General features: G+C 42.7%; 1 protein-coding gene across 6 annotated transcripts in view; it reads left to right on the forward strand.

Annotated features, from left to right (window-relative positions):
* Positions 1-16,134, forward strand: part of ETV6 (ETS variant transcription factor 6) — a 143,098-nt gene that overhangs the window by 21,767 nt on the left and 105,197 nt on the right. The window contains exon 1 of one of the 6 annotated variants that reach the window (XM_054218793.1): positions 11,705-11,891. The exons of the other annotated variants lie outside the window; for them this stretch is intronic. The gene's annotated coding sequence lies outside the window, so the exon portion shown is untranslated. Of the gene's footprint in view, positions 1-11,704; positions 11,892-16,134 lie in introns of those variants that run through there. 6 annotated transcript variants of the gene reach the window in all.

Raw genomic sequence — 16,134 nt, forward strand, 5'->3', positions numbered from 1 at the left:
ATCCCTGTGAAGAACTGCAGGTTCTTAAATGCCTTGAGAAAGGGCAGAGGGATAGGTTCCTGGAAGAGTTTTATTTCCCTGGGGGACCCCTCAGGAATTTTGCTTGCACTTGTAGCCACTTTGTGGTGAGTACAAATGCACCTCACTCTGCACTTCTTGGAACTGGGGCTTGCTCACCACTTACATCTCAAGTAGCGATGCTGCGTGTTTTTTGTGTACCCCTCCTGACTCCCACAGTCCTGTGGTTGTGGTGGATTTTTGGCCACCTGTGGTTTGAAGCAGAGTTGCTGAGGACTCTGTGTGTGTATAGGAATAGCAGATCAGAAAATGAGAGGTTGAGAGGCTCAAAGAGCTTCCTGAAAGTGTGGGAGTACAGGCCAGAGAAAGGAAGAGAGATCTTTTTGAAGCTATATCAGTGCTTTACACGGACAAGAATAGCACACAGAGCATATTGACAGAACGGTCTGAGGATAATTGTGGCCATGTAGCACAGTGTCAGTGATGTAAAAATCACTACTGTCCACTAGCGAAACAAATTATTCCAGCATGAGCGCAGTATTACTGGTATGGTTGGGTCCACAGTATGTACTTCTGCTGGCCTAGCTATGTTAGTCAAACCTGATGGACATTGGTAGGTCTGCACGTGTCTGTAGTGTATGTGCAGCCCTTTTCTTTCAAAGTTTTGGAGGAGGTGCGAGGAGCAACTCAGATCACATCTTGTGACATGCACTGACCCTGGGAGGAGAGAGGAGGTAGCTGGGTATTCTCCAATTGCAGATCGGTAATGTGTATGGTTCATGCTGGGTACTGGTCCATTGGTGCTTGGATCCTTCCTCCAGCTCGTTTAAGTTCCTTCCTGAGAAGGATTAAACTCCTTGCCTTAAAGCTTATAGTGGGCGGTAACCAGGTCTTAGTGGGTCCTTGGTACCCACCAAAGTAGGCCCAGCTTTTGTTTCATGTTTCAGCCACTGTTTCCAAAGGCTCTACAAAGCAAATCAGTGTAATTTTCTCTGTTTTTTCTAATAGGGAAACTGAGGCAGGGAGGAGCAGTGGTGAAAGGGGAACAGCTTATTTAGTATCTGCCATCCTAAGATAAGAATAGAAACCTGTTTTGTTCTAGCCCAGTGTTTTGGGCACTTGTTCAACAACATTTAAGCACATGCTTAATGATAAGTGTGGCAATAGCTCCCTTACCATTCCCTCTTTTCAGAGCATCATGAACAGTACTGCTCACTGAACCCAAACTGCAGGGCCGTTCCCACTTATGCCAACCCATTAGCATTACCCAAGCTGTCAATCGGGAGAAAGCTGTATTTGCTGGTGTAAAGGATGTCAACATCTGGCTCATAGAATCTGTGTTATCATTAAGGATGCAGGAGATAGAGCAAAGAGTCATCTTTACACTGAAGAAGTGTTACCAATTGCGTTGCAGGAGATGGAGACAAATAAACTTGCTCTTACAGTTGGCTCTTGGATGGAGCTGACTTGAAAAGAAACTCCTGAACCTCCAGGTGGGCTCAGAACAGTCACACAAAGGCAGCACAGGGTCACCAAGCAAACACTTTCATGCAGCACTGTAATGATCCCTGTTACTCAAGCTTTGAGCATGTAAGTGATGTAGTACCTCAGTTGGGGGAAAAAAAAACAATGAACCCAACAAAACCCAACCTAAAACAGCAATAAACCCCAAACCAATTGACCAATGACTGTTCCAGTACATCCACTCACCTGTCTTCAGAGAGAGCTTCAGTCTTCGCAATTGTCCTGGCATAAAATGATTATTCTAAAAGGCAGACTTAGGTCAGTGTTGGAAGCTGCTTTAATGAACACCAAGGTCTGACAGCCAACCTAGCTTTTGTACAAGCAGCAATTTATTGTTGCCAAGAAAATTACCTTTTCCAGGATCTCAACTCAGGAGCTGTTTGCAGGGTGGTGGGATTACAGTGCTTAGAAAGAGTGTTGCAACTCCATTTGCTGCTTGAGTTCTTCTCATATATCATGTGAGACACTGCTCATTTTTTTTCCTCTGTAGGCCAGCCTCAGTTCAGTATATCCCTCCAGGCATTTTGATCATCTTGGGGTATTTGCCACTGATTTCGGAAGGATATGATTCAGAACTTTCACCTGGCTTGGATTTTCTCAATGAGATTGTTTATGAGAGAATGAGTTTCAGGATCATATCTCAGGAATTTATGTACTTGTGTTTCTTTCCATCTATAGATCCAGGATTTTTGTGAGTGTTGCAATATTAACATCAGGACTTAATCCATTCCGATTAGAACCAATGGGAGTTTCCATTACTGATTGCCACTGACATAAATTCCAGCTCATAAATTTGGCACCAAAATGTGTGTTGTGTATGTTGTGTATGTTATTGTTATATGCTACATTAAGTGCAATATATATTATGTATATCATAATGTTATGTGCAATATATCCTGTTACATTTACTTTTAAGTAGTGTTATTTTCTAAAATTAGAGGCTACTGTATGCTCTCTAAAGAGGTAGTCTGAAGTGGATTTTTTGTCCAGTTCTGCAGACAGCTGGATTTTCTTATGGGTGACTCCTTGAGCTCCCTGTGTGCTCCTTGTCTGTACCTCAGTATCCCCTGTGTTTTGTGTTTTGTTTTTTTTTTTTTTTTTAAAAGAAGGAGAAATGCTGCTGTAATGCCTTGTAGTGCTGGGAGGCTTTAACTGTGCTGCTGCCTGTACAGCGTGCAGCAATCTTCAAACATCTTGTTCCACAGAATATAAGCACAAGCTAGTAGCAACGATGGACTGATGTTGTCTGTGATGTTTGAAACATGTAGATAACTTAGTTTCCACAGAGGAGAAGCAAATTCTATGAAGGACTGAAGGAGATGAATCCACGCCTAAAGATAAGTGAAAAGTGAAAGGGAAGACCGATACATGGAAGGAGAAGAGAACTTGGTCACTGCCATAAAGGTACTACCAAATTGTGAAGCACTGGGTTAACATCTAATTCCATAGCCAGAAGGGTTAAGAATGACTTAAACAGTATCTAAATAGTGATTTATTAAATGGTTACACGATTTATTAAAAGGTTAAACTAAATTTGTTAAATGGTTAGTAAAAAGCTAGAGCCGTAATACAAGGAACGTTTTCTCATTTTTCTCTTTTGTTTTGGGAGATGCACAGGGCAGATGGAACTGACGGTTCAGGAAGGGATTGCTCATCTCTGCAACACCTCATAAGGTCAGGAATAGCAACTACCAGAGCCCGGCTGAAGAAAGAGAAAGGAACATACTCCCCCTCTTAGAAACTTGCATTTGTGATGCAAATTGAGGGGAGACACGTATACCAATTTTGAAACTTGCCCTTAGCTCACCCACATAATTGCCATACATGAAATTTGCATCAAAAATTTTGCTAAACTTTCATAACCAAATTAGCAGAATTGTGCAAAATTTGTGTGATCTAAGGCTTTGGGATTTTAAGCCTGGGTCCTGTGAATATCTAATGAGATTTTCTGGACTTGCATTTAGTTTTGGCCAAATATAGGTTGAGCATTTTGATGGTTTGATGGTGAAATAATTGAAAACTTTTATATTTACAGTGATGATCATGGCTAAAAGACTAAAACAACAGCTCTTGATCTGAACATTCCCAAATTTGGAAGTCTGAAATCCACATCTGGTTAGAATTTTTAGATGGAAAGATTTTATCCTAAAAAAAAAAAGAAATTAAAAACAAAAAATTACTGATGCTTAAACTTAAAACAACCACAAAATAAATCCCTCAGGAAAGAGAAAACATTGTATGGAGTGAATTTTTTTCATAAGGAATTGATTGCAGTGCTTGTCACCTTGATGTCCTTAATTCACACTACTAATTTCATATTGCTCAAGTTAAAAAGGGGATGGTAGATTAATGCAAGGTGTATTTCGTGGTTGAACATGCTTTGAAACTTTCTCTTGGACTGCCTCTCAGTGAGAAAGTTAAGGGTTAATAATTTGCTCAGTCTGCTCTTGATGTATAGATGTAGTCTTCACACACCAAGAACACAGTTCTACAAATGCACATGGGTCCCACTGGGTTTGGTGGGATTACTCACGTGTCTGAATGCCTGCAGGCTTGCAGCTCAGTTTTATATGATTTGGTTTTTTTTTTTTTTTTTAGAATCCTTTTTAAAAATACACAGGAATTAAGCAATTTCCTTCACACAGTGCCTCAGCCAAAGCCCACTGAAGTCATTGGGAAGACTCCCACTGTTTTTTAGCTAGCATTTGGGTCTATCCCTTATTCCCTATGGCCTAGTCTACTGAGTATGTGTATGGGGGTGTATACCCATCTTAGTTCTTCTAGAATGGCTATCCTGCTGTAATTTAGTTACCATGGAATAGATTGCCCACGTTACTAGCAGCATAATTATTCTGGAACAAAAATACTTTGATTCCAGAATTGTCTCACTGTGGGGAGCTACACCGGAATAAAAATCGAGCAATGGCTTCATCAGCAATAGCTGTGCTACTTGGTTGCTTTCTGTAGGCAAGGTGCTTTAAACAGAGGTGGAAGGCAGGAATGTGCATCCCTTTTTACATCATCACAGCCAGTCTGCTGTGAACTTTTGCTGAGTTGGAGTTATCCTAGTTTTTATAAACAAAACAAAGCATCCAGCCCCTCCAAACCCCAAGCGTGGACAAGCCCTTACTATGGACTCCAGCCAAACTCCTGATCCCGCAATCAGATCTGCGTAGGTGGACCTCTGTGCCTGTGACTTCAGTGGGACTCCCTATACGTACAGATACCCACCTACGCAGATCTGATGTCAGGATTGTGACCCCACACTGGTAGGAGAGCACAAGCGTTGCCCTTTGTTTAAGGATGAGTGCACGGGAAACGTGGGGATACAACCCAGGTGGTTAAAAGCATTGGAAGTGTGGTGTCTTTGAGATCCCTGAGCAAACCTACCCGCTCTCGCATTTTAATGGGAGCCCTATTTATGGAGAATGTTGATAAGCAATCTGGAAGAAAAGCTTTATCTGTCATTGCCTTTTTGCACTAGTACAGATGAAGCAAAACACTCAGTAAATAACTCTTTTTGCAATGTATGTATGGATCCTATGAATGGATTTGGAGCAGACTCCAAGGCTGAGATTTTAGTTTCCATGTTTGGTGCCTGAACACATGCATCTAACAAGACACGTAGGCCTACATTGAAAATTATGCTCATTTTCAAAGCTGCTATATTACTCTTGTCTATTTAGCTGTTCCTTTAACACTGTAACTTTTCTATTAACGTGAGTACTGGCTAATACACTAAACATATGCACATATACAATATTAATTCCAGACATTTCACAAGACCGTTTTTAGAAATTCACCCACATGATGATGTGTTAACTTTAAAGCATGCACTTCAGAAATAAAGCAGGAGTTTAAATAAGAAAAAAAGAAAAGGGTTAAAGTGAGACTTATTCAGTCCGTTTCTTTGTAGTACATCAATTCATGCACAAATATGGAATTTGCAGGAGGAGATGAGTTAGTGTTTCTCTGCCTTTTTTTTTTTTTAATAAACCAAATACATTGGATGTGGTGTGTGTTCTTACATCTGTGTAGTGTGTTTATTACATAGAAATAGAACTGGTATTAAGTGGCATTTCCTATGAAAAATGTCAAAAGAAATGATTTTTTAATAGATTTTTCCTTTGTAATGAAAAATAGTTCTTTTATATCCATTTTCAGAAGAAACACATTTTTCCATAAACACACAGACTTATTTTGTTAACTACAAACAGAAAATCAGACACTTCTCTGTATTACTTCCCATCTTAAGATCTGTGCTATGAATGACTGTCCTAAAAACTGTTGAGTGTCCTCAACTCTCATTAATTAAAATAGATATGGAAGCTTATCAGCATGTCATTGGATTGGACTCGGAGAAATCTGGTTCAGGACCTGGTCAGATGTGATGTTCTGGCTGCAATTAATCCAGACTGAAGAGGTGCTGCCTCAAGTACTTAACACTATATTATTTGTCCCTTCCACCTCCACCCCACCTGCCTACAAAAAGCTCTTATTTGCTTAGCTTTGCCTCTGTAGTTGCTTCCTGACCCATTCTATCAAAATTACCAGACTTAGCGGTTTGGGTTTGTTTTTTTATTTCCTTAATGTATTCTGACTATCAGATATTATTAATTTTTAGTTAGAAAGTTGTCAGTTTCTTTAAATGGTGAAATTGGGAAGAGATTACCATCTCAGTGGGATTTACCTCCCACTGGTCCTGGGGTCTGTTGTGGTTTCCTGAGCCAGATTTTCCATATATCTAAAGCCTGTTTTCTTAGCAGCATCTACATATTGAGGTAAAGATGTTGATTAAAAAGCAAAGAAGTTAAGACTGCAAAATAATTCTGTTTTAAAAATAGCAGAGAATCTATTTTTCCATTATAGAGAAATATGGAAAGCAGATGGTAGGAATTTTTGGCAGTGGGAGTTACTTTATTTGTTGGTGGAAAAGGGCTTGTTCTGGAGAGGGTGTGTGGGGAGGGGGCCGGGACTTGGTTCTCGCGCGCTGATGCTGCAGAGCCATCCCAGATATATTTTGACCCTCGCTGCGGCCAAAGCTGGAAGTGGTTCAGAGAGGCTGCCTAGATGAGGTGTGCTGGGCAGCAGCCGCCTGCCTTCTCAGGCTGTGCTTGTATAAGCAAAAGCCAGCCCAGACCTCGCTGTTTGTCGAACTTTCATCTCTGTATTTCCTTCAGAAGCTGAAGCATCTTCACTGTGAGGCTGCAGCACCCTGGAGCAGCGGCCATCCCTACAGCAGGCTGGGTGTGTTCCCCCTCTTCTGAAACGCACCTGCCATGCTTTGGCATCCCTACGCGTGTCATGGCCATGCAGGGGTGAGGGTGAGAGGGAGCTGGGCCACTTCCCTTGGCTCTGCCACTGGCCAGAGAGGTGAACTCGGAAACACACTTCGCTTGTTTGCGCCCTGGTAAGGTGGGTTTAAAATGTGGGTCTCCTGTGAAAGGCACTGCATGGAGAAGGGGGCAGTGCTGCTGACGTGTTGTGCCTGAAATCTGCCCAGGACCTAATTGGTGTAAAAGGGATGTTTTGCTGAGAGTCTCCACGTTTTCACATCCACAGAGGCTGAAGCCAGCATAACAAGCTGCCGGTTGTCCTTCCATTGGCCGGGCACGTGGGGCAATTCCATGTGCCTGGCTTCATTCCGCCCCAGGCCTTGCAGGTGCAGTCTCTCAGCATTTCTAGTACAGGGTTTGCCTTGCAGCAGAGTCCCCTTGTTCTGTGGGTAGGTGGGGACAAAGAGACTCCTCTGCCTGGTAGCCTAAACCCTGCGACGAACTAACTTACCACTGGCACACGGCTTGGTTTAGGAGCTGTACAGATGAGGTGCCATTCCCGTCTGCCTGTAGGCTGGGTTTCAGGTTTGGGTAATTGAAATTATCCCCTAGTAGCTTTCATCAGCAGGTAGTTCATGGCCGTGATGTATTTTGTGATCCCAGCGTTGCTCGGGCTGACCTGCTGCCAGCTGTCTGCTGGCTTGATTGGGCAGAGTTACTGCCGGGGGTCGGGGAGGTCTTCCCTTCCAACCTGGGCTCCTCTGCCTCTCCTGCTAGTAGGCATGTACTCTGTATGTTAATGTTCATCACCCTCCATCACAAGCCTGGCAACATCTGCTCAGCTCAGTTTTTGTCCCCCTGCTAGCTAGCGCGGAAGTGACTGCGCTTTCCAGAAGGGCAGGGGAAGGAAGGGAGGGAGGAAAAGAGGTAAAGCAAACCATCTCGTGAGCCTGGTGATGCAAAGCGTCCCTTCTTTCAGGCCCTCTCTTTTGTACTAAATTTAACTGCTGTTGCGAACGAGCAGGCTTGTGCTCGGCAGCAGCGTGTAGTCTGTAAACCGTCTCTGTTTCCTGCTGATTTCATGTTTTGCTAGGAAGGACGCGGCGCAGGACTTGAGATAGGATTAAGCAATGAGCATGGGCGTTAGTGGAATGACCGTAGTGAGAGACAGGCTTGTTCTCTCTCAGCTCTGTCCAAAGGGAGGTAGCTGTGACCTATCATGTAACAACAGGCTTTTCCTTCAGTGCTGGAGCCGTTCTCTTGTGCCACGGTTTAGTTGCCTCCCAAAATTGCCTGGTGCTGAAGATTTATTAAGGGCTCCATGACCAAATGTTCGTGGTTTGACAGAAGCAGCTGACACTGGTTTAAAAGGAAATGTGTTATAATATTTCCCCCATAGAGCCACTGATGAGAAACTTCGGACAAGATTTTTACTCGACAAAATTCTGCTTTGACATAGCTGAGAGAGGCGGGAGATTTTTCCCGTGGCTTTTCATTACAAATGACACCATCACGAGAGTAGCGTCTTTCGCGTCTTTGAGAATCTGTCTGCCCTTGCTGCTAATTCCCCACCTGAAATCTTAATTTACTGTGGGTAACATTGGACACACTTCCTCAGCGGCAGGCTGTGAAGAGAAGTGTGAACAGCCATGCCCATGGTAAGGAGATTAAGAAGAGTCAAAGTTTGTTTAAGGTTCAAGTACTTTTAAAGGTACGAAACCATGTCCAAGTTTATCTGGAAGCCTGTTTTCTGCATGAAACTTGGAGAAAATGAGGCTAAAGTTCAGGTAGACTTTGGGAGTTTACAGTGGTGAAGGAGATCTGTTGCGTCAGTGTAAGTAAAATTTAACTGAAGAAATAATTTCTGTTTTTTTCTGTAAGATTTTTTTTTCCTCCCATTGGCTTCAGAGGTCTTTGAATAAAGATTTAGATTTCTGAATTCTAGCTGAATGACAGCAGCAAAACAGCATATGACACCCACTGTTTGTACAGTCATCCTTAAAGTGCACATATATCACACGGAATAATCAGGTAAGGATTCTTTTATATAGACCTGAAGTTTTCTGAAGTCTGAGATGGCATTTTGGCCCAAGATTGTATAGACGCCGCAGAGAATCATAACCCCAAGTGTAGCGCAAGAACAGAGAGGATTACCGAGACTGACCACTAAAGATTTGTCCTCACTGCTCTGGCAGAATACCTTATAACTCCAGTTTCCCCACTGCTCTTTCTCCTATTTATATGTGCATCCTTACATCCACTAGAGTGATGCTTTTTCCTTGAGCTTAAGTCGTTGAAACTCCTTGTCGCCAAAGCTCAAGTTACAAAAATAGTAGAGAGTGAGCAATCCTAGTTACATTAACTCTGCAGCAGCTGCTGATGTAGTCACTGTGTGTAGCTAATCAAATGCCTCTGTTTAGCCTGAGGGTCACTTTTGCTTGGTCTTGAGCCCCCAGTGGCTTCAGGTAAGCCCCTGGACTTTGTTCTGGAGCGGATAAAGAGCACTCATGCATTCCCTTCTGCCTAGTCTGCTTCGGGATTGTAACACCTGGTGGCAGGGTGGTAAGGAACAGCAATTAAATCCCTGCAATTGTTTAGTAAACCCTGAGCTTTAACTACAGGGGAATCTGTGGTCCAGTATAAATTGAAATGAAGAGATTACAATTGACTCCCGCTAACTAACACAGCTGTAAAATTTACTAGCCAACATTTGCTTCAGGATGACTACTTTGGCTAATTTTCCTAGGCTGATATGCTACTTTTGAGACCAATGGCATGCCATGTGTTTGGTGCAGGATCTGTGTAGTGTCTGTTCTCATGAGTACTGAGATAAGTTAGTTTGTATTAATACAGGACCAAAAAAAACCTTTCGATGACCCCTAGCATAGTAATGAGTTTTATCACAAGATTAGCATTGAGTTATGTCTCTCTAAAGAATGGGGGAGGCTTTGTCTAAGTAACGTTTCAGATGCGGCTGATGCTAATGGATCTACGGTGACCAAAAGAAATCTCCCAGTTTTGGTTTAATCAGGACGACTAATTTTGCTAGTGTTTGAGGGCTGAATAAAGTGTTTTTCATTTAGAAAAAAAAGTCTGCTTTCTTCATTGTATTAATAGGCACCTGTAGGTATTCTGAATACTGAACACACACTTACTTTGGTCTCTGTTCTCTAGGATTTGCTGAGGTATTTGGATTTGCAGTTGTTGTGTCTGAACTCTGCGCACTCAGTGCCCTTAGAACTTTGTGTTTCCATAGAGAGGGGGGGAAAAACTCACCACCTTTAATAAAAAAGATGTTTAGGCTTTTTCTGATTTTCATAGCTTTTATAGATAAACCTTGTAAGAGTGTTTGCTGCTTTTACAGACCAGGGAGCTCGTGGTTTTTCCTGCTACTTGCTCTCATGGGTGCCTTGTGTTTCCTTTCCATCCTCATCGATGAGGTATGATTCTTTTCCATGTTCTTTGCTATATTTGGGGCTGTCAGTGTTTCCCATTTTTATTTTCTCCCATGTGCTGGAGAATTTGTGCCCCTAAATTCTCACTTGTTTCTTAGTAACAGGCTTCCCCATTCTCTCCCCAAACTAGGAGCTCTGTGTACATCTAATCATTTCTATTGTGCTAAGGGTGCTATATGCATCTCCCAACAGGGTTGATGCATTTTTTTTCAGCTATTCTGTAATTATGGGCTTAGCTATGGCAAGAGGTATTGTCATGTTGCAGTGTATCACAGACTATGTCACCAGCCAGCTATTGCAAGTAATAGGAGCAGGTAGTTCTGCTCACTAAAGATACCAGTATCTCCATTTCCCACTTTTGCAATTTCCAGTGTACAGCAAAACCTGTAGTTCCCTGTGTCAGTAGAAATGTGCGTGCTTGCTCACAGTTTTCTTAAGATTAGTTCATGCAACACGATTAAGATCTTGCATTTATTTTTAGACATTTGCAGGTTGGGATGAGTTTCAGCACAGGATCCTGATTATTACTATAAATTTTGACATTAAGGTTAACATCGCAATGGCGATATGTAACAATATGCATATATAACATAAACGTATGTGCATGCACGCGCACATGTGTTGAAAGATAGCAGAGCTTTGCCTGGAAGCCTGTCCACTCTTACACCTACATCAACTAATCCAACAAAAAGTTTTAGGTTTCTGTACAAACCAGCCCATTCTGCTTTTAAATGCATTAGTAGCTTTAGCATTTCCAGTCTGGGGCCCTCGATCATTGTATTTTTATTGCTAGGATTCCAGTCTGGATGGGGATAGGAAGAGGAGAAGCTTTTAGGGTAAATAAATGAAGAAGTGTAGTTTTCTGTGCCAGCTCACAAAGTTATGTCATTTTAGCACTGGGTTACCAGGCAGGAGGCAAGTGGAGTGGTTGCCGGTTGCATGATGAATGCAGTTTGTTGCGTGGATATCATCCCTTCACGCACACAGCATGTACCATTCTGTCCAGTGCAGACTGGATTCTCCTAGGTGCAAAGAACCACACTTGCCGTCAGTGGGACATCTGGATGTCTGAGTCTAAAAGCGGCTTGAGGATGCATGCTGTAGAGGAGTAGTCTGTGTAGGATGTCTGCATTATGCCCGTAATGTCTGATCCACACAAGTTATAAGTGTCCAGACTGTTACAAGGGATCATTTCTCACACTGCTATGTGCTTATGTTATGATATTACTATTGAACCCCTCCATGGTGGCCACAGAGGGAGCTGGACCAGCTCATACAGCTTACAACCATACAGGATGGTGTTTCTGTGGGGCTTGCAGGGTCAGGAGGGCTGGCTGTTCTCATTTAAGCTGATTTTAAGGGCTCCCAAACAGCTGCCTTTCTAGTGTAACTGGAACCTGGTGAATGATTTTATTTTTTTTTTGCTTGCAGGTGTGTAAGCAGTGGTGCCCATTCACTTGTGCAGTGAGCTTGTAAATCCCTCATAAATTGTTCGTAAATCGCTTTGGGATCCTTCTGGCTGACAGGCAGATCCTGTATAAGCACATCACCCAGCCCTGCTGAGGCAGCCCTGCAAAGCGCAAGCCTTCGGGAGCAAAACCAGTTGCCAAAGAAGCAGGTGTGTCAGCTCAAAGTGGCCCGTGAGGAGCTGCTGTAAGCTCGAACTTTGCCCATTTATTTGCTCAAGGTTTTATCTCATCCTTTATTATACAGCCCAGTGAAAATGGATATTTACCGTGTCAGTTAAACCGGGGCCATCTGAGTGGCAGGCTCCCCATGTGCTAGGTGGCCTCACGGGCGAGAGAGCGGAGTGATATGCGAGTGTTGGAGGGGAAGGCCGTGCCTTCTGTGCCATTGGAGAAGATAGGGACACCTGAGTAAACAGTGGGCACCCAGGGCTGTGTGGGTAGGGTGACTGATTTGGTACACTCAATTGATTTTTTTATTTCCTTCTTTTTTTTTTTCTCATGCCCATAGCATTTTCGTTCTGTGGGGAAATTCTGACATCGACAGAGCAAGATAAGAGCACTCCGAATGGAAAGCTAAACTTGCGTGTTATTCTTCATTTTGCTTTAGGATTTTGAATGTGGATAGTAAAATTAATACCAAAACAGAAATTTCTTCTGAATCAAAGACCAAATGTTCCACTTGGAAAGTGTAGCAGCACAGCGTGCTGCTGCACTTGAGATAAGTTATTCTGAAAAAACCCCAACAAGCCTCAACATTAAAAAAAAACAAAACAAAACAAAAACCTATGTAGTAATTGAAAGGGCTATTTTTGGTGCAATGTTTTGAGTTTTAGCAAGATCGTGTGTATTGAGGGAAATGTTTACTATAAAATTTATTACCACTTCTGGTCTTCAGATCCCTGGCAACTGACTTACAGCCAGGCAGCAGCAATTGATGAATTATTTTTTGTGTAGTGTGTTATAGGAGGATGAAGCAGGATAATTTTCTGGGATTAGGAACTGTTTGGTGTTGGAGGTAAGGCGTCCATATGCACATACAGTAGCCCAGCCTTGGTTAGGAATTAGGCACGCATACATAGGGGAAGTGGCATGACCTAATATGCAGGGAGCTAGGTGGATGCTCAGAGGACCTCCTCTCTGTCCCTGGCTCTGCCTACCTTGAGCAGTTCATTTGGCTCCTCTATGCATTAGTTTCTCATTTTATCTGCTGCATAACTCATCTATTTAGATTTGAACAATTTGAAATGGGACTGCCTCTTGCTATTCAGAACAACTGATCTACTTCAACACAGTCTTAATAATAAATGTAAACAACATTTGGATATTCAAAATAAATTTAGGAAGATTCTGGTTAATTTTTGATTTTTCAACTGTATTACCAAGGGTTGATCTTTGGACCTATACAACCAAACTTTTTTCTTATTTGCTTTCTGTTATTCTGCCTTTCGAAGGACTTTGTGGAAAAGAAAGCAGCATAAAAATCACACAACCGGTTTGGCAGGTCCTGTATAAACAGGAGAAATGCCAGGAAAAGTCTCACGTCTTTGTTGCCAGCTTTAAAAAAAAAAAAAAATTCAAAAAAATTCTGGTTAATTTTCCCCTAACAAAAACCTCAACTGTCGCTATGTGTGAGCAGGACTGTGTGGAAGGGCATGTGGTGGAAGGGACTGGGGGATGCTTGCTAGAAGGAACATGTGTGTCCTCAAATGCTGGAAATGTTCCTATTCTTGGGCAATTGTCCCAGTCACCTTCTTGGCTGTAGGAACAGAAGAAGTGTTTTGTCATGCTTCTTGTAAGCAGGTTTGTTTTTTTTCCTTCCCCCATCTCCTCTGACAGTCTCACAGCTCAGCTCGAGTGTTAAACACACCCTGCTTGATTAGACGGGGGTGATTGATGCTCCCCTGTTTTGCTTGCCTGTGCCAGCAGAAAGCTGTGCTGGTTTTTGAGGCCGTTTAGCTGTGAGTTGGGTCGGGTAAGGAGAGCTGCCTTCCTAACTGGATCTGTGCTGTTGTGTAACCGTGGGAAGGGTTGGAGTGCCTCTGTCCTGATTCTTGCGGCAGAGGAGGGATGTGTTTCTGGAACGGGTTCACAGCTCTTTTCTGATGCAGGCCATCTCCACTACAACTTGTGAGTCGAAAGATTTCAGTCAATGCTTTGACAAGGAGGAGCATTTAGAGATCAGAAGTGCTCATGGGGAGGGTATTGAAAATCAGTGCTAATATGCAAAGTTAAATGATGCCTTCTCGGAGCTTTTGTGTGATGTCCATGTCATTTTACTTCTCTCTTGTGGTTCATCCTTCTGTTTCCAGAGCAGCAATGTAACCCCAGAATCACGGCTACGCGGGTAGAGGGTCAAAATGGGATTTAGGCAACTTGCTGCTTCTTCATGCACCTCTGTTCCTAATTGTAAAATAGGATTTTAAAAGATCCTTCTTCTGGTGCTTCTCTGTCTTTACTATTTTGGCTTTGAGCTCTTCAGGGGTGTCCTCTGCTCGGTGTTTCTCTGGTGCTGTGGATAATGGCCCCATGGTTCAGTTTGCCCCTGAATGCTATCACTGTAGAAACATCAGATCCTAACAGTTGGGTTCAGATCCTAATGAAGTTCTTAGGAGAGAATATTATTTTCTAAGGAAGTAGGTTTTTGCTCAGCCTCTGTGCTCCTGATGGGCTGATCACCTAATCTACATATGTTTTGGTCCCTCCACTTGTAAAGGTGAGTGTAATAACGCTTTTCTTCATTGCAGGAGAGTGGTAAAGGTATTATAGGACATATTTAAATAGTTTTAATAATGAGAACCGTGAACAAGGCTTCAGATTGAGTCAAAACAGGCCCAGGACTAGTACTTTCCCCTTTTTCTTAAAGATGGCTGCAAAATTGACCATTTCAACTGGCTTGGTTCCCAAGCTTATCACTTATGTAGTGAGGCAACTATTTGCAGCTCATAAGCAGCTAAGGGTGGAGTGGCTCTCGCTACAGTGGCCATTCAGTTGGGAACCAGCAATGCTTAGCTGTGAAAACAAGCCAAAGATAACCAGAGTGAAACTTCAGCGCTTCTCTTCTGCCAGGAGCAACATCATAACCAATGCTTTGTGACTATGAGCTAAAACAAAATAATAATTTGAGGAAGAACAAAAAGCAATGCAAAGGTTGAAAGGAACAATTAAAACAATTGCTGAACTTAACGAACAGGAAAAGCTATGGCAGGAGGAGAGCAGCTAAACTGAGATTTTTGTGCTTAGCCATCCCAGGGCTTGACAGACCTGTGTGCTCAGCATTATCCCATTGCCGTGTTGGCACAACCAAGGGGACGAGGGCTGTGGTAATGTCACAGCTTGTTTTGGAGAGTCGGTAGCATGTCCGTGAACAGACTCCTGTCCTTCTCACCATTCCTCTTCAAACCTCTTCTTGCAGAGCTTGTTTTTTTCCAGTGCTTTGTGGTGTTGCATCTGCCTCCCAGCCCCGCACAGCAGCACTATGCAGGGGGTGATCCACTTCTTGTTCCCCTTCTGCGTGCTGGGAGTGCCGCTGGAATTTCCAGAGTGAAAGAATAAGGGCTGTGTGGGATGTACCCTGTCACATGGACAGGTTGTACCTGGAAGGCATTGCTTGTTTTCAGTGCAGTTGGGAAAGGATTGCTAATAGCTCTCCTTACACAACAGAATATTCACCCGCTTAGTTCATTACTTATTAGCTCCAGGCAGGGACATTGCAGATTTGTTAATGGTAATGGCCAAATCATTAGAGTGTGCAGCATTAATGGAGGAGAAAGCATTTAATAAAGAGCCATCACTCAACCCTGTCATTGTCCCTGGAATATGGACCATATTGTCGAATTCAGGCTCTGCTCTCCTTCTGTCACCTACCCGTTCTTAAAAGGATGGCTTGCTCGGGAGCTTCCAACATTCAGCTTCTTTTCAAACACATATGAAAGCTCATCTTTTCTTCTTTTGAATCAGATATGCTGTACCATGACCAGCTGTTTCTGTACAAATATATTTTAAAATTCTTCTTAAAGGTCTGCCAATCCCAACAGTTCTGTGCTGGAAGAGAAGGAAATTTAGAGGAAATAAAAGATTTTGCTATGCCTCAAGCTATCCCCCAGGTGGTTTGTTTACTTTTTCTAAGTGAAATTTTGCGTCTGATGCATTGATCAGCAAAACATTCAGTTCTTCTAGTTTGCATTCTCATAACCATCAACTGATGACTCGAGAAACCTTCCAAAAGCTGCTAAGTAGCTTGTTAGATAAATTGTAAAAAAAATAACCTGATTCTTGTACAAGTTGACCTTCCTGCAGATTTTATTTCTTTTGATGTAATGCAGCTTTGTTCAGTGGTCTCTCATTGCATCTTAACGTTTTAATCACAGCTTCTTATTAGCTCATACTTCCGCA

Source organism: Rissa tridactyla, chromosome 1 (genome assembly GCF_028500815.1).
Source record: "Rissa tridactyla isolate bRisTri1 chromosome 1, bRisTri1.patW.cur.20221130, whole genome shotgun sequence".
In the NCBI taxonomy this organism is placed as follows: domain Eukaryota; kingdom Metazoa; phylum Chordata; class Aves; order Charadriiformes; family Laridae; genus Rissa; species Rissa tridactyla.